Source organism: Panthera uncia, chromosome A2, assembly GCF_023721935.1.
Source record: "Panthera uncia isolate 11264 chromosome A2, Puncia_PCG_1.0, whole genome shotgun sequence".
NCBI lineage: Eukaryota > Metazoa > Chordata > Mammalia > Carnivora > Felidae > Panthera > Panthera uncia.
The window spans coordinates 129761475-129778865 of NC_064816.1; the positions used below are offsets into that span (position 1 = coordinate 129761475).

At 40.2% G+C, this 17391-nt stretch overlaps 1 protein-coding gene across 1 annotated transcript in view; it reads left to right on the top strand.

The window, feature by feature from the left end:
• The first annotated feature begins 3112 nt into the window (after positions 1-3112).
• The window catches only part of MET (MET proto-oncogene, receptor tyrosine kinase), a 112774-nt gene continuing 98495 nt past the window's right edge, over positions 3113-17391 (top strand). The window contains exon 1 of the mRNA XM_049642969.1: positions 3113-3520. The gene's annotated coding sequence lies outside the window, so the exon portion shown is untranslated. The remainder of the gene's footprint in view (positions 3521-17391) is intronic.

Sequence of the window (17391 nt, forward strand, 5' to 3'; positions counted from 1 at the left end):
TGTTCCTCTCAGTCTTGTCCATGGCTACCATTAGGCCCATCTCGGAGTTAAGAGATGGGGCCCTGTTTATAGTTTAGCACTGTGTGTTATCCACGAATACGTGGGTAGGGATGGCTCAGGCCTTTCAAGAATTTATATTTCATCAGACACTATTCCATGTGCTTTACTTAATAGCTCTTCATTTCATCCTCACAAACCCTATCACTATCCTCATTTTACAGATAAGGCACAGTTTAAGCCACCAGCCTATAGTTACACAGGTATCAAGCAGCAGAACTGAGACTGAAATCCAAGGCTTTCTGACTCTAGAATCCACACTCTTTTTTTTTTCTTAAGTAGGCTCCACTCAAACTCACCACCCTGAGATCAAGAGTCACATGCTCTACTAACTAAGCCAACCAGGCACCCCCTAAAACCCACACTCTTAACTACTATTGCAAACTCAGTCTTGGAGATGTCTTGTTCCCCATTTGAGAATATATCAGTTTTGAATGCTTTGGACTCCAGGTGTTGGAAATCCTGGCTAACAATGTCTGGAACAAGCATTTTCCCAAAAAATAATCTGGAAGCAGGGGTCTACTGGTGTTAGTGCTATAGCTCAGCAATGTCAGAGCCAACTTCTCATGGTCACAAGATGACTACTTCTCGGCTGGGCATTATATATGAAATCAAGAAAGCAAGAAGTGGGAAGGGGTGGCAAGCTTATCAGATCTCTTTAATCGGGAAATTAAACTCTTTCCCAGAAGTCCCCAACAGACTTTAGCGTAATTTAATTACCAGAATGATATCATATGGCCATGTCTGGCTGCAAAGGAGTCTGGGAAAGCAAGTATTTCTCCTTTCTAGCCCCAGAAGTGGAGGCAGGCAAAGGAATATCTGGTTGGGAACAGGTGCTGGCTTAGCCAGCCAACAGTATTGGCCGCAGGAGTTTGGTTTGATTAGGAAAATACCAAAAGAACTCCATCATACGGTGTGTCACCCATGCCATGGACCCAAGGAAAGTTAAACAGCAACAAGTGAAGTTAGCCACAAAACCAAAATTGAACTTTAGAACTCTTATTGCCTTTTAAAAGTATCTGCTTCTGTCCATTTCCAAATATGTGAAATGACTTCTAACCCTTCTCCTGATCAAAACTCTCTGGGTAGTATGTAAAAACTAATTATTTTATTTTCACACACTCAGATACTTTTTGATGCTATTCCTAGTAAATGTTATTTTTATAAAATGTTATCTCCTTACTCATGGTTAATAAATCAAAATGACAATTTTTAATACAGTTTCAAAAGTGGATTGAAATTTGTCAGTAACTAGGAACTAGGAAACTTTGGTGCTGAAGATACATAATACATTACTTAGGTTTATAACCTATTTTCTATTTTGCATTGGCTTTTCTACTAGTTTAATTGTAATTTTTTTCTTTTGTGTTTTTATCATGGTACACAAACTCAGAAAACCTGTTCAGGCAACTATATAATGCAATCTAAATATCCAGTTAACATATTGCTATGGAAACCAGGAAACAGAAACGACACTCTAGTCATTTCTTTGGACAACTATGGCTAATTGTGTGTGTGTGTGTGTGTGTGTGTGTGTGAATCCATTAGTTTATTCCTCTTTTATTGAAAGTTGGTACTGAACCCCAAATGTATAATTGAACTGTCCATAAATGGGACCAGTGCCCTGTGACCTATAGGTTAGCCTTTAATAACCACATAACCAATATGGTTATATAACCAATAACCATAGTCATACTTAAATTACGTCATGTGGTATCAGGAAATCTTCAGTAAGCTTGCCAGGCTTCGGCCTTTTGGCATGCTGTGAAGAACACCTGACTGGGATTTGAGGGCTGGGTTCTAACCTCACCTCTTTTACTAACCAGTTATGTGACCCTCAGGAACTCAGGCGCTCAGGTTCCTCATCTGCAAAATGGTTCAATGCAGAGCTCTAGTATGACGTAATAGGAAAGTCCTTTTTCCATAAAAAAGGAATCGTGAGGTAATTACTTTTGAGGATTGAAACTGCTTCTGCAGTCCCTGATAAAGTGCCTGGCACATAGTAAGCTCTCAGGAAAATGACAACTATTCTTATTTTACTTTTCTGTTTTTCATTCTGTAGTAAACGATGCCTGAGCCTGCACAGTGAATGTTGTTTTGTGCCGTGACTCAGTAATTAACAGATGCCATTATATGACAAGCCCTTAGGCCAGTCAGAAAGGAGACCTACTAAGACCTAACAGGCAATGCTGTTCCTTAGATTCTGTTACCTTTGCGTGTTTATTCTCTTGAAGGTTAATGTCAATTTTGGTAGTCAGGCATATGAAGTATAAAAACTTACCCTAACACATTCCTAATACAATTCACCAGGCCTCACAAACCTTTTTTTTTTAATCATAAGATTTCAACGTTCAAGAATTAAACTTTTGTTCCGTTTTGCTTGTTCATTGCTGTTTGCCTAGTTATTTAATCAGCCTGTTTCCTGCTATGAAAAAAAAAAAAAAAAGTTAAAGAAGTTGAAGTTTCCTCAGGGCTAAACTCCTGTGTTGTTCTTCCTCCCAGAGATCCAAGTTATTATATAGTAGGGGATAAACGTTGCATAACGAAATCATTGGGACAATTCTCCATCCACTCCTACCTCCGCCGCTAACAATGAATTCCTTGTCTCTGTGGTGTCCAACTCTTTCTCTACCACGCTCAGCGCCCAGCGGCTGACGGAGCCGTGGGAGAGTCCGGCAACAGAGCGTCGCGCTTCTCCCGACGGCAGCGCGCGGGGTGGGGTGCGTGGAGTGTGCGCGGAGTGGGCGCGCCGGGCGTTCCGCGCGTCGGCTGACGCTCGCCGCGCGAGCACCAGGAGGGGGAGACTCGGACTCGCTTATCTCCCGCTGTGCTAACTTCAAACTGCCCGAGCTGGCGGAGTTGAGATCTCGCGGCCAGGGCGAGAAAACTTCTCCTCCACCTAGAAAGTTTCACCTTGGCGGGGGCGGGGGAGGGGTGGGAGGAAACGCGACCCCCGCGGGGCCAGGCGCGGCGCGCGGGCGGCAGGAAGGGCGGGGGCCGATTTCCCCCTCTGGGTGGTGCCAGTCCCCCCCCTCAGCGGTCCTAGGACCGGCGGACCGGGCGGACGACCCCGCTCGAGGTAGACGGACACGTGCTGGGGCGGGCAGGCGGGCGAGCGCTTGGGTCGGGTCGCCTGCCCGTGCTTCCCGCCTGGACGCGCCCGGGGCCGCCGCGGGCCGCGCGCGCCACTGCCCGGCTGAGTCACCGGCTCGGTTGCGCGCGGGTGAGAAGGGGCGGAGGGAGTTCGGCTGGCTGGCAGACCGGGCGTTCGGCTCGGCCGCGCCGCAGGTGACCCGGACGCTCTCGCTGCCTGCAGCGCCCCGAGCGCTTTGTGACCAGATGCGGAACCCAGCGGAGGGCGCCAGCCAGATGCGGGGCGACAGCTGACCTGCAGCCGGGAGGCGCGGAGCACGCGGGTGGTCTCTGTGCGACTGACTTCTCCACGGTTCTTGGACGCCTCGAGGTAAAGCTACAGCCCACTCCAGACCCCGCACCCCACCCCTCGGCCCCAGCGTTCTGCTCTTTGTTCCCCTTAAGAGACCTGAGTGCTGTTCCACGGGGCAAGACCAGGGAGGTGAGCAAGAGTTTAGGGGTTTCAGAAACTGAAGGGACGTGGCGGGGTAGAGGTGTAAAGTAGAGTGGAGCTTTTCGTTTTAAGGGGTTGTTTCTGACGGCCACCTGTATGACTCGGGGGAGAGAGGGGCGCTGGAGTAAGGGGTGATGTATAACTGTTATGGCCTGGCAAGTTTCAAGGCGGTGATCTGACTCAGCCCTTAGAAAAGAGATTTGGTCACCATGTCCCAGAGTGATGCGGCAGGCAAGATTCGAGCCAAGTGCTTTTCTTGTTCCCAGCCCTGCTTTATCTATAACGCTTGAGGATCCTTTCAAGGGGCAGGTGTGTTTGTGAAAATCTGAATTCTTCATTTCTGGCAAACACATAGGGCTTGTGATCCATCATTTTCAATCGTACCTTACTTATCTCTTTGCCGGGGCTATATGGAGGGCATTTATCTTATTCTGGGAAATAGATTATAACCGGAGGTCGGGCAGCCTAGCTAGTACTGGTACTGATCCAATAATTTAAGTTCCAATGAAAGTATTTTCACCGACTATGGATTGGTTTCCCATTTCATACCTTCTATGTTTTAAAAGGGCCATTTACTAATTTGGCAGTTGGAGAGAGTTCCAGTGGCTCACGTATGAATAGTTGCCCAGTGTATTTTACCTTATCACAGTTTTATGTTCAAAGGAGCTCTAGGGCTGAATGAAATATTGTCAGCCCTCTTAAGCAACAGAATCAGGATACTATAATTGTCAGGTTAAGATGGGCGATGAACGTGAGAGGATTGTAAAAACTCACATTGCAGAGAATATAGACTATATGGACCCTCTACTGAATTTTAAGAAGACTGTTCACATTTTGTAGAGTTGGGTGGTTTATTCTGCCGTTTTCATCAGCCAGACACATGGACATTGCCATGCAAATGGATCCAGAAAAACATTATTTTCCTTTATAGCTGAACTATTATAGCTGACTAATGCATTTTTTCTGCATGAAGATGGTCTGAAAATGCTGTACATCATGTTTCTCTGTGCTACTGGGACATAATTGTGTTTTTATGTAAACTGTTAAGTGGTGCTTCGATTACTTACATGTACGTAGCTTTCCTTTCGAGCTCTAAGCTTATTGGGATTTGTTTTCACATGTAAACTTCTGTAATAGAACAGAAGTAAGGTGCTGTGGCTCCACTCATACACTGCAAGACTGTGGCGTATTCAAAGTTCATTCTTTTTAAACTGCTGAATAATACCAGTAACATTTATATTACTCCTAAGACATTTTTGTAGTGTAGACACAAAAATGTGTCTTGAGTGCCTATAAAATACACTGGTGTTTTGGAAAATCTGTTCAAGTCTCAAACTTAATGGTGCATAAGTCTATAATTATTAACCTAAATATGTTTTGATTTTAACACGATGGACTGTATGGCATATAAAAGATGATCTGCTGAGTATTACTTTTTCAAAGATTGCTTTGTTCTTAATACATCACAGGAGGGGTTTACATTATATATACACTCCATGCCTTCAGAATTAATGGGTGAGGTTTATTTGAATGCTAAAGATATACAAGATTAACCATAGCCAGTCAGTATGAAAGCTGGTAATATTTTCATGACTTTTAAAATTACAATAAAAGGAAATTGACCCTTTTCTAAGCAGGAGACATATACTTATTTTATAAATTCCCATTTAAGTATATGTCCCACTATAATCTTGAAATTTTTAAAATTTGTTTTAATGTGGGTTAGACTAAGAAATACATTTCAAAAGTCAATTTTCTTAGCCGTTGGTTAAAAAAATAATAATTCAAAATAGCATTGGTCTAATTTTCCTTTTACAAATCTATATAGTAGCCTCAAATAAACTTGTTCTCAAATGTAATCATCTCAAAAGAAAGTGAATAACTCAAAAGAATTATTCCTTTCGGACACAACACCTTTCTCTAGGTGGCTGCACCAGTGCCTATGGCCACACACCCATGAGGAATACACAGCTCTGTACACTCTGAGAGCACCTCCCATCTTTCTGTCCCTTTCTCCTCACCCCTTCTCCTGGGTTTGGTCAGAGTTGCTTCCAAACCCTCTGTACCCCCATTTTTCCACTCTGATTTCATGGTTTCTTCTTTGCTGTCATTAGGCGCACCAGAGCCAGCAATGCTGTCTTTTCCCCATCATCCCTAATACTTCCTCAGGCTGCTGTGCTTGTTAATGGGATACCAAATTTCCTAATTGTGCTGCCTTAAGGGAAGAAAATTTGAAGAATCTCATGTACCAGGAAATTAACCTCCTTTTACCTCCCTGGTGTATGTTGAAACTGGTATCTTTGACATAGAGCCCTCAGGGCAGTTTCCTCAAGGGCTTTGCTCTATGCAAAATAAATAGTAACCTCTTAGTAATGGATGATAAATATACTGACTAATGTCAATTTAGGATCACTTTGATTCTCTTTTCTTAACAGGCACTGAATTGCTGCCAGGCTTACATTTGCCTCACCAAAAATAGCTAAGAACTATATGTTGAGCGTCGTATGTGTTTGATACTAAAGAAACATTTTTTGAAAGGGAAAAATGAAATCTCTGCCCTTGAAGAGTTTATAATCTAGATGTTCAGATAAATAACATATAAAATGGAACCAAGATCCATAATTATTAAGGGGACATAACATGAAAATGACATTAGAAATCATCCCATTTACTACTAAATAATAGACTTCTTTAAAAAAAAAACAACAAAAGATTGGAATTTAAAGACTTCTTAGAATTTTCAAGCTATATCTGAGCATGTTCTCTTTTTGAGACTACAACAACCTTACAAAATAGGCGAGGCTGATATCAACATACTAACCTCTCCTTGCTATAGACAAGGACACTGTGTTTGAGCCTAGCCTCCATGCTATCCTGACTGCACCACATAGCTTCTCCCCAGCCATCATTAAGGTTAACTATTTGAAGCATTTTCCACTGAAGCATAGTTTAGGATTCTTAGGTTAGTGATAAGTGATGAATGTAACATTTCTAATTTCTGGAGTTTTTCTCACCTTCTATTTTTCAAATGCTCTTTTTTGCTCTTTCTCTTTTTGTAGTAAAGATACCAGAAAAAGCCTTCATTCATATGTGTGGGGCGTTCTGCTCCTGTTATCAGATAAAGAGCTGTGAGTAATTTTGTAATCTGTCTTACTATCAGAAAGCCCATTCTCAGATATCTCTTCAGCTGTGTTTAACAGTTTAGTATATTCCCCTTGGGATTTGTTTCAATAAAAACATCCAGTAAAATCTTACTACAGATCCTTTGCTTTTCGGAGGACAAAATGAAGAAAGTGTTTTTATAAGCTGTAAAATGTAATTGAGAGAAAAATCACACGTGTGGCATTTGTAGCAGGAGGTGTGAGAACAGTGGGGAAAAAAAACCCAGCTCACTGACTAATTGCATATCCAGGTATACATATTTCTTCTATGATTGTGTAAATTTGCACAAGTATATTTATGCAGGTTACTTATGTAGTTTTTAATTTCTGTAATAAATTATGTAGCTATAGGGAACCATAGAATTCATATTAAGGGCCTGTAGGGGCACCTCACTGGCTTAGTCGATAGAGCATGTGACTCTTGATTTGAGGGTTGTGAGTTCATACCCCACGTTGGGTATAGAAAGCCAGGTTCCTATACTCTAAGAATGTGATTGAGGACTTAGACATTCAGGATAATTTACTGAGCGCCTACCAGGCATAATTCAAGACTCTGGCATAGCAGTAGAGAATAAAACAGACTAAGATCTCTAACAGTATAATACTCTGTTCTATATTGAGGAAGGCAAACAATAAATAAAATACATAAATAAAAATGTGGTGTTTGTGATGTGGTGATAAGAGCTGCAAGGAAGTGGAGTGGGGACTGTCAAGCATAAGGGGATGGAGTGGTAATTGAAAAATTCAGTAGTAGAGTTAGAGAAGGCTTCACTTTGAAGATGACCTTTGAACTAGAACCTGAAGGAGATAAGAGAATGAGCCATGTGAAAATCTGGAGCATGGCTTCTGCTTTGCACTTCTTGGGAACGCTATTTTCATTTTGTTGTCTCTGGAATTGTGCAGTGCATAGCCCGCACAGCTATACTTGGAGTCTCTCATTTTTTATGGGAAGTACTTGGACAGGGCCTGCCATAGTTCATTGCAGTCTCAAAGGGGACGGTGAAGGAGTGGCCCACATCCCTTGGTTTATGGTGTATGGAAGAAGCAAACCCATGGTATTTTCCTGCATTCAGTTGGTCCCATGTCCATGTGCCATCCTTGATCAAGGTTCTTGCTCCATTCAGAAAATTTTCCTTCTTATTTTCTACACTGTAAGCCTGGCCCAAAAGGATTTGTTGAGAGTAATACCCACAGCCTTTGTCTCAGATCCCTTCCATAGTAAATATTTGGAGACAGCAAAGGAGACAGTTGCTCATGGTATGCAGCCTCTGTTTGCTGAACACTTTTTTCTTGTCTCTCTCCTTTCTTTTCCTTTCCAATGTTAAACCACTGTGTTGGATTTTCTTCCTCTTTTCTTCCTGCCCCTTTAAGCCCTGTCTATATCCTGTATCAAGATTTGCAAACAGGAAAAAAAAAAAAAAAAGGGAGGGGACCTGTCTGGCTTAGTCAGTGGAGCATGCAACTCAATCTTGGGGTTGTGAGTTTAAACCCCATGTGGGATGTAGAGATTATTAAAATAAAAAAATTAAAAAATTAAAAAAAGATTTGCAAACAGGTATCTAAATGAATGAAACTAACCATTTCACTGGGGATGACAACGTGCTTAGAAAAAGCCGCACCTAAAAGGAGGCAGCCAGCATTTGGCATCATCAGAGTTGCTGTGGATCCCAGTATGTGTCATGGGCCCATGTGGTGGTGTCTTTCAAATTTTCAAGAGAAACTAGAAACCTTGCAACTTTAAAGTGTTGACTCAGCATCTTTAAAACACTGTGCAGGATACAGAGATAAAAAGTCTGTGTGCCAGATTTGGCCTCTGGTGGTTCTGTTTACAATCCTTAGCCATGACTATACCTGCCAAGTGGTCCACTGTATCACCTTCAGGTGTTATATTCAGCAGCATGCATGGCCGAAGAGTCCCAGAGCCACTTGTGCCAAGTATTTTATCTTCTAGAGTTCTCAGATTTCTCCTCCCTCTGGAAAATTAGTTTAGCAATTAAAAAAAAAAAAAAAGGATAAGGGCACCTGGGTGGCTCAGTCAGTTGAGCATCCGACTTCGGCTCACGTCATGATCTTGCAATTTGTGAGTTCAGGCCCTGCGTCAGGCTCTGTGCTGACAGCTCAGAGCCTGGAGCCTGTTTCGGAATCTGTGTCTCTCTGTCTCTCTGCCATTCCCCTGCTCACACTCTGTCTCTCTCTCTTTCAAAAATAAACATTAAAAAATTTTTTAAATAAAAAAAGATATAATTTATCACCTATTGGCACATACTTATTTTTGTAAACTCATTAACCAGTATGCTTTCTATCAAGCTATGTATATTTGTAAACTAAAGGGCACTCTACTTTTTTCATTCTTAAAGTGAAACAATCTTTTTCTGAAACCTCAGTTCATCGTAACTGTATGTATAGATTCCATTTCCAAGTTCTCATTCAGGATAAACTCCCTCTTTGGAATACTGGTGCTTTTGCTTTGTTTTGTTTTTTTATATCTGCCTGAACTTCACTAGTTGTTATTTCTCTACCATTGAAATTCAAAATGTGTACTGCATTAGTTTCGAGTGCCCTTTAAAAGCTATCAGATCACTATTGCAATCTATTTTTCCAAAGGAATGAAAGCTCACAGGTTGTCCACTAACTTGTTTCCTTTAATCCTAAAATCTCAGTGAAATGCCCAGGCTAGTGGCCTTCAGGAAGGCCATTGTGTTAGAACGGAAGATTATGTACTGTATTTCTTCCTACTATTTTAAATGCAAATATAATAATATATCATGAAACAGTGCACATATTAATATCAGTGGCTTTTTCCTGTTTTGAAGTGATCCTATATTCCCTGATAGTTGGATCTAAAATCCCAGTCCAATTTTGAAGTTGCACATAAGAAACAGAATTGACTTGGAGGAACTGGAAAGTACTGCAATTGTTTCATAAGACCATGGGTTGTTTGTGATTTTTAACATTTTATTGAAAATACCGAAAAGCATTCAGAGCTGGAGACCTTTGAGATATAGTTGACCCTTGAACAACACAGGGGTTAGGGGCACTGACCCCCTGCACAGTCAAAAATCTGTGTATCTTTTGACTCCCCCAGAACTTAACTACTAATAGCCTACTGTTGACTGGAAGCCTTACCAATAACAGTTGGTTAACACATTATGTTACATGTACTATATACTGTATTCTTAAAATAAAGTGAAAAAATGTTAAGAAAATGTTATTAAGAAAATGGTAAGGAAGAGGAAATACATTTACAGTACTGTGTTGTATAAGTGGACCCATGCATTCCCAACTCATGTTATTGGAGGGTCAACTGTAATGTAGTTTTCACAAGGCAGAGAGAGAGGTAGAGTAAATTTGTTTAACAGAAGGCAGGTTGTCTCCTTTGAAGTCTAATCATGTGAGAAAGGAAAATCCAGCCAAGTTTGGGGTCCACAAGACAATTCAAACTATCTTTAAAAATAAGTTTTGCCTTTTCTTGAGACCACTGTGTGTTTAGACCAACATTTTAGCTCTTAAAATTTAAACCTAGGAGTCTTTTAAAGGAAATTTAATCCATGTGTTTTTGATTCACTAAATCCTAAATCACTACCCATAAACTGTATGTCCCTCTAAGCTCTTTGATGTCTAAGAAATCTTTGAAGCCATGTAAGGCCTTTTTTGTTCCAGAAGAATAGGAAGTTGGTTTTTGCTAAGGGTCAGTAAACAGCATCTTCAAATATCTGAATTAGGTCTAAAATCTCATAACCGTAACAGAATGAATATTTGAACGAGTGCTAATACAGTTTTCTGATGCAATGTGAAAAATGTAAGTACTTTCAAAGACCCAGTAGTATTCAGTTGTAATCCTTAACTAACCCCAAGGAAAATATTTTGCCAGCACTCCTCTTTCTATTGTAAAAAAAAAAAGTAAGGTCCAAATATTTATTATTTTATCCTAACACACAGTAGGTACTCAGTAACACTTTTGTTGAATGTTAACTGAATGACGTTTTCTTCTGCTTAGAACCTTCCAGCTAATGTCAATCTTTCTATTCAGTATCAGTATCCATCTGTCATGTCTCAGAATAAATCTATTCTGAGTCAGTGACCTGGTTCGACAAATTTTTAAAATAAGCCATCAAACTAAATATATGACATTTATTGAAATTCATTCTGTACCATGAAGCAACTGCCTTGCAAAGAGTGTTGAAAATAGGAAGGCATTTCTAGGCTAATTAGATTAAATATTCAGTTGTTACCGTATGCTTTCTGAAAATTGATTTTTTTCCCCCTTTTACTGTTCCTGCCATTCTTCCTCCCACCTTGACATGCTTACTGACTGAAAACTATGCATAGAAAAGGGCAGGTCATTTGTATCTATAAGCAAGTTCAAACAGGTTTAGAAAATGTAATGCTATAATCCTAAGTTGCCGTAATGTAGAAGGGAAGAGTTTTTCAACAATAATGAGGGTGTTAGGTTTTGCTCCAGATTATATAGACACATATTTAAACTCTATTGTGTGGAGAAAAACACCTCTTACTGTACTTAGACTTCCTGTTTTTGAGTGTATATTTTCTAGTAACTAGACTTCCCATATGGACTCAGCACAAATATGTAGCTTTACGTGAAGTTGAAATGCACATGATTAGAGTACTGATGGCTGTGGAGACAGCAAGTCCTTCTCTCTAAAAGAAAGAAAGTAGTATTTACAAGAAGGCAGAGTACTGAAACATGGGCACTGAGATCTTTCTTGATACCATGTTGTGAATTTCTAACTACTCCTCACATTTTGTCCTCAGAAAACATTGGGGTGACAGAATTTGGTGATTTCTTGTATCTTGGTGGAGAGAAAAAGGAAAATTGTGCTATTATGGTCTTTACATAGAGGTTCTTTTAGGTGAACCTGAAGGTTTACTGAATGCATATTCATTCCATCATTAAACTTGTTTTGAAACTTAATTATGGATAGTACTATATAAGGAGTAATTTATTTATATGGCTTATATGGTCATATATATAGAAAGAGACATGCTTAATTTCTATTTCAATGGTTGATAAAACCATTAGTAATAATCGTATATCAATATGTGCACGTTCATTTTTAGATGCTCTTTAAAACTCTACAAGTTCTCATAATTTGATAAGCCTTTATATTTGTATACTTGGAAAACTGTAGTTCAAGTTAAGAAGGTTTTTGTGGTAACTCTCATGCAACAGATAGAGAAAAGAAATAATGAAGGAGAAGACCTGGAAGTTTATTGTTTTTGTTTTGTTTTGTTTTGTTTTGTTTTTTGAGAGAGATAGAGACAGCACCAGTGGGGGAGGAGCAGAGAGAGAGGGAAAGAATCCCAAGCAGGCTCAGCACTGTCAGCATGGAGCCCAATGCAGGGCTCCAACTCATGAACCCATGAGATCATGACCTGAGCTGAAACCAAGGGTCAGATGTTTAACCCACTGAGCCACCCAGGTGCCCCAAAACCTGGAAGTTTTAATGGGTGTTGGATCAGTGAGGTTACAAGAGGGGAGAGATGGGTGGATACACTGCTGGGTCACGGGCTTGGGTGCAGTGCTGGTTGTGAGGAGAGTGTCGCGTTAGGAATCAGGCTGCTGCCTTCTGAATAGGAAAAAGGCTGGGCACAACTGAGTGGGGAATCCAGGAATACTCACAGTAAAATGGTAGGACATGTGATAGGTAAGCAAAGTCTGAACTTCCTCTGTCACATGTGGTTTGATTCTAGGAGAAGTGAGGCTATCATTTGCCCAGTCCTAGATCAGAACTCTTAGTCTGTTCTACCCTCAGATACCAATAAGAATAGCAAGGATACGTAGCAGGAAGTAGAAGGAACTTTTATTCTGAGTGTTTGAGACATGCTCTAAGCATTCTATTAGCTACTTGCAGACACTACAAATGAAATTCTGTATTCTCAGAAGAGTTCATAGTTTTAAAACCAAACTTACAAGTATTTTACATGATGTTCATGACCAGAATTTTCTAGCATATCAGCTCATTATAATGCATCAGTTACTCTTGGGATCAAAGCTTATGGCCTTCGAAATTATATCCATAACTATTCTCCCTTGGAATACCATCTGCTGTGGATATATATTAGCTTTACTTTCAAATATTATCTTGAGGCCATTTCTTTGGGCTTTGATTACACAGAGTTCATGCTGGAGTGTATGTAATAATTACATTTGTTATGTTCTAAACACGAACTCAGACAGTGGTCTAAAGATTTGAGGAAAGCTCCTACCAAGGTCTGCCTTCACTTTTTGTCTTTTTCCTCCTCTGAGAGACTGAAGTGAGTAGATGTCCCCTTACTCTGGTCTCATATTCAGACAGAACCCCTTCAGCTGCTGCTACACTGTCCGAGGTGAGTTCATGGACTGACCATTGTCTAGTTAAGATAGAGACACCAGACAAATAGAATCGTTTAGGGCCTACATGGATCTTTGGGCTTAAAATATTATTACCCTAGCTGTTTGTTTTTTTTTTTTTAAGTGCTATTGAATTATATAAAGAAGCACCCAAAGTAAAGCTTGTTGACAGAAAAAGTGTCTTCCTAAAAGAAATAAATACACATTTTGGACTTTTCAGAAATTCACTTTCTGTCATGTCAAAATTAAGATACTTCTAAACTGTATTTCAGTTTTACTAACACATACTTGGATTGTTCATTGAAATCTATATGTCAGAATTCAATTGTTTTAAACACTCTTCTGCTCTTCAAAAAGCTTACAAAAAAGATTGTTCTTTAAATCACCAGAAGAGTGCAGATAAAACCCCAGTTTCACTAACGGCAATGAAATGTGACAGCCCTTGAGTCTATGTCATAAGTTGATTAATTACTTTCCAAATGTTATTAAAGATTCTGAATGAGTAACTAGAGTGGTATTTAAGATCAAGCCTCCCTCACAATTCCTAAATGGGTTTTAATTTTCACAGTTAGATGATCATTATATCTGATTCATTTCTTTAACATCTTCAGATTGTTGGTTTTATTGAAAAGAGAACAGAGTATCTGTTTCAGTGTGTTTTCTTTTCTCTGAAATTATTCCTTGTAGATTTTAATAAAACTGGTTTTGAAATAAAAATAATCAAATGCTAGCATTGCCCTTTAATAAAGGCCCATATATCTGATGAGTTATATAAACATTACAAGAATTCACTACCAACGTCATGATTATGGAACCATTTAATTCCCAAATCTATCTTGCTGACTGCTTGGACACTCAACTGAAATCAGCATTGTGCATTAGGATTAGTATCACCTCAAGAGAACTTTTGTTTTGGTCATTGCCCATTTTCCCCCATTCCCACAATGATTCCAAACTTTCTTTCTTTTGCTTCCTTTACTCTCAGTGTAATATCTCCCTTTATGGTTTAGAGAGTAAACAGAAGCCCAGATGGTTTCCATATACCCGTTATTACCTCCCTGCTTCTGTCTCAAATGATAAAATGGTCTTTTCACCCTGTGGTCTTGATTCTATTCTTCTCCCACATCTTTGAGCACCTTGCTTCATCTGTCCCACCCTCCCTGCCCACCCCTACCATCTTTTAAAATCTCCCTCACTGTTTTCATTCAGCCCTTACTCAACTTGCTGCTGCTTCTAGAAAAAAAAAAAAATCCAGACATTCTGATAGGATTTTTACTATACATTTACCTTAAGTATTTATCTTAAGTATTCACTTCTATTTCTGCCTTATCCTTTAAATAAAAAATTCTTGAAAATAATTTCTAACTCATTGTCTCTATTCTCATTCATTAATTCATTCCACTCAAGCAGTCTGTTCCCATCTACCAAGAAGATGTCTTCACTCTAATAACCAGCAACTTCCTCATAGTGAAATCTGATGGACACTTGTTTTTATCCCAGTTGACCCCCCTGTGAGATTTGACACCATACATATTGCTCCTCCTTTTTGAAATTTCTAGCTTCTGAAATACCACTCAAACTTTTCTTTTTAGAGTTTAGATTTCAACTTTATATCTAAAGCTTGAATTCCTTCTTTCTGCATACTGAACATGCCCATACGTGATCTTACTTACCTCCATTACTTCAAATACACTGATGGACCAATGATTCACAATTGTCATGTCTGACTCTCTCTGCTCTAGACCACCATGCCCATTTATTAGCTACCTTATAGACACTTGCACTTGAATGACCAACAGATACCTCAGAGTTATTAACTGAACTATTTTTTTGCCCCATAACTTTTCTCTGCCTATTTATCTTACCTTTGCTTTTGACACCAAGATAGATATTTTTTAGTCATCCCTGACTTCTGATTCTTCCCCTATGATCAAAACCCATGTTAGATCATTGTCACATAAATTTTATCTCTTTAATATCTTTCTAATCTAGTCTTCTTTTTTTTCTGTTATATCCATACTGCCAGAGTCTTTGTACAGGGTCATTCTTTACTAATTCATTTCATTATCCATTCTTCAACAAATCCTTGCCAAGTGCTGTGTACTGCTAGGGGCTAAAAATGGAGTTTTTAGTCTAGTGGGAGTTACAAACAAGTAAATTACAACTCAACATAATAAAGTGTAACTAAGGATAAGGCAGGTTTGATATGTGAGCACATGGAACAGTTTCTACTCTTTCTAGAGGGTGAGAGAGGCAACAGAGAAGGCTTCCTGAAAGAAGTGTCACCTACAATGAGACTTGAAGAGAGAGTTAGTTAATCAGGTGAAGGTGAGGACAAAAGTGTTCCATAGAGAGGGATCCATATGTGCTGAGACCCAGAGTGGGAGAGCTCATGGCCTACTTCAGCAACTTGCAGAAGGGGAAAATAGCTAGAGCCTAGATTTCTAGGGGGACGATGGCAAAAGGCAAGGCTGGAGAGTTAAGCAGAAGCCAAATCATGAATGGTTTTTAACATGTGCTAAGGAGTTGAACTGCTTTCTTTTTTAAGTTATTTATTTTGAGAGAGTACACGCACACACACACACACACACACACACACACACATACACACACACGGGTAAGAGGGACAGAGGGAGAGGGAGAGAGAGAATCCCAAGCAGGCTCCACACTGTTAGCACAGAGCCCTACATGGGGCTCAAACTCACAAACTGTAAGATCATGATCTAAGCCGAGAGCAAGAGTTTGACGCTTAACCAACTGAGCCACCCAGCGCCCCAGGAGTCGAACTGTTTTTTTTTTTAAATTGTTTATTTTTCTTAATGTTTATTTTTCAGAGGGGTGGGGGAGGAGTAGAGAGAGAGAGGGAGACACAGAATCCAAAGAGGGCTTCAGGCTCTGAGCTGTCAGCACAGAGCCCGACATAGGGCTCGAACCCACAGACTGTGAGATCATGACCTGAGCCAAAGTCGGATGCTAAACCAGCTGAGCCACCCAGCCGCCACAAGTTGAACTGTTTTTAAACAGCAAAGTGACATAATCAGATTGTCGTTTTAGAAAGATATCTCTGGTACATTGGGTAATGGATGATCAGGGGCAAGAATAGAACAGGAATACCAGGTAGGAAGCTGTTGTAATCCAGGCAAGAAGTGATACCACCTTAAACTGTGAGTGGAAGCAGATGAACATGTTTAAAACACCTATGGGAGTCAAGGGTGATGTCCTGGAAAAGTGGGAATGTTAGGCATTGAGATAGGATTTGAAGTGGTAAAATAAGTTTTCATGGGAAGAACATCTGACTGTTTCTTCTTAGTCTACTTTTCTCATTCACCTTCTTCTCCTCAGCCTCCTGGTTTGGTGTGCCTTAGCACACAGGCTTCCTCTGCATTCTCTACACTCCTTTCCTTGGTGGTCTCATTCAGTCTCATGGCTTTTCATACCACCATCGTTACAAAGACAATTTCCCAATTTAAATCTCTAGTACAGACCTTTCTTCCCTAAAAAGTATCTCAAACATGAACAGAACTAAACTGCCTGATTGTCATACATTTCTGCCAGGCTTGGTCCACCCACCAGCTTCTTTCTCCATGTCAGTAAGTGGCAAAATCATTGTCCCTGTTACAAAAACCAAAATATTTGGAGTATTCATGATTCCTTTTTTCTTGCACACTTTATCTCCAACTCCTTTACCAAATCTTCATAGCTCTGTCTTCAAAATATAACCAGAATTCAGCTACCTCTCATCACTCACTCCTTCCTCTCTTGCCCAAGCTACTGCCATCACTCACCCGGACTACTACAACAGTCTCCCAACTGATTTCATTTCTCCATTTTTGCCCTATCCCATCCCCCTGCCACCACCAGTCTTCTTACACACACACACAGTCAAGGTGATTCCATTCAAATATATTTACTGCCTTGCTCAACACCCACATTCACTCCAGTAAAAGACCCAGTCTCACAGTGGCCTACAAGGCCCTGTATGGTCTGATTCTTTGTCCACTCTGATCTCATCTCCCCATCACCAGAGTCCAGTGTTATTAACAAATAAGACACATCAGGCATGCTTTCAGTTTGGTCCCTCTTGCCTCTGCAAGAAAAAAAGAAATCTCTTCACATCTCAGATTGGCTAATTCCTGTCCTTCAACTCTTTCCTTAAAAGCTACCTCCTCAATTTTTCAAAGCCACAAACCTTTCCCACCACCTTCCTTCTCTCTCTCTCTCTCTCTCTCTCTCTC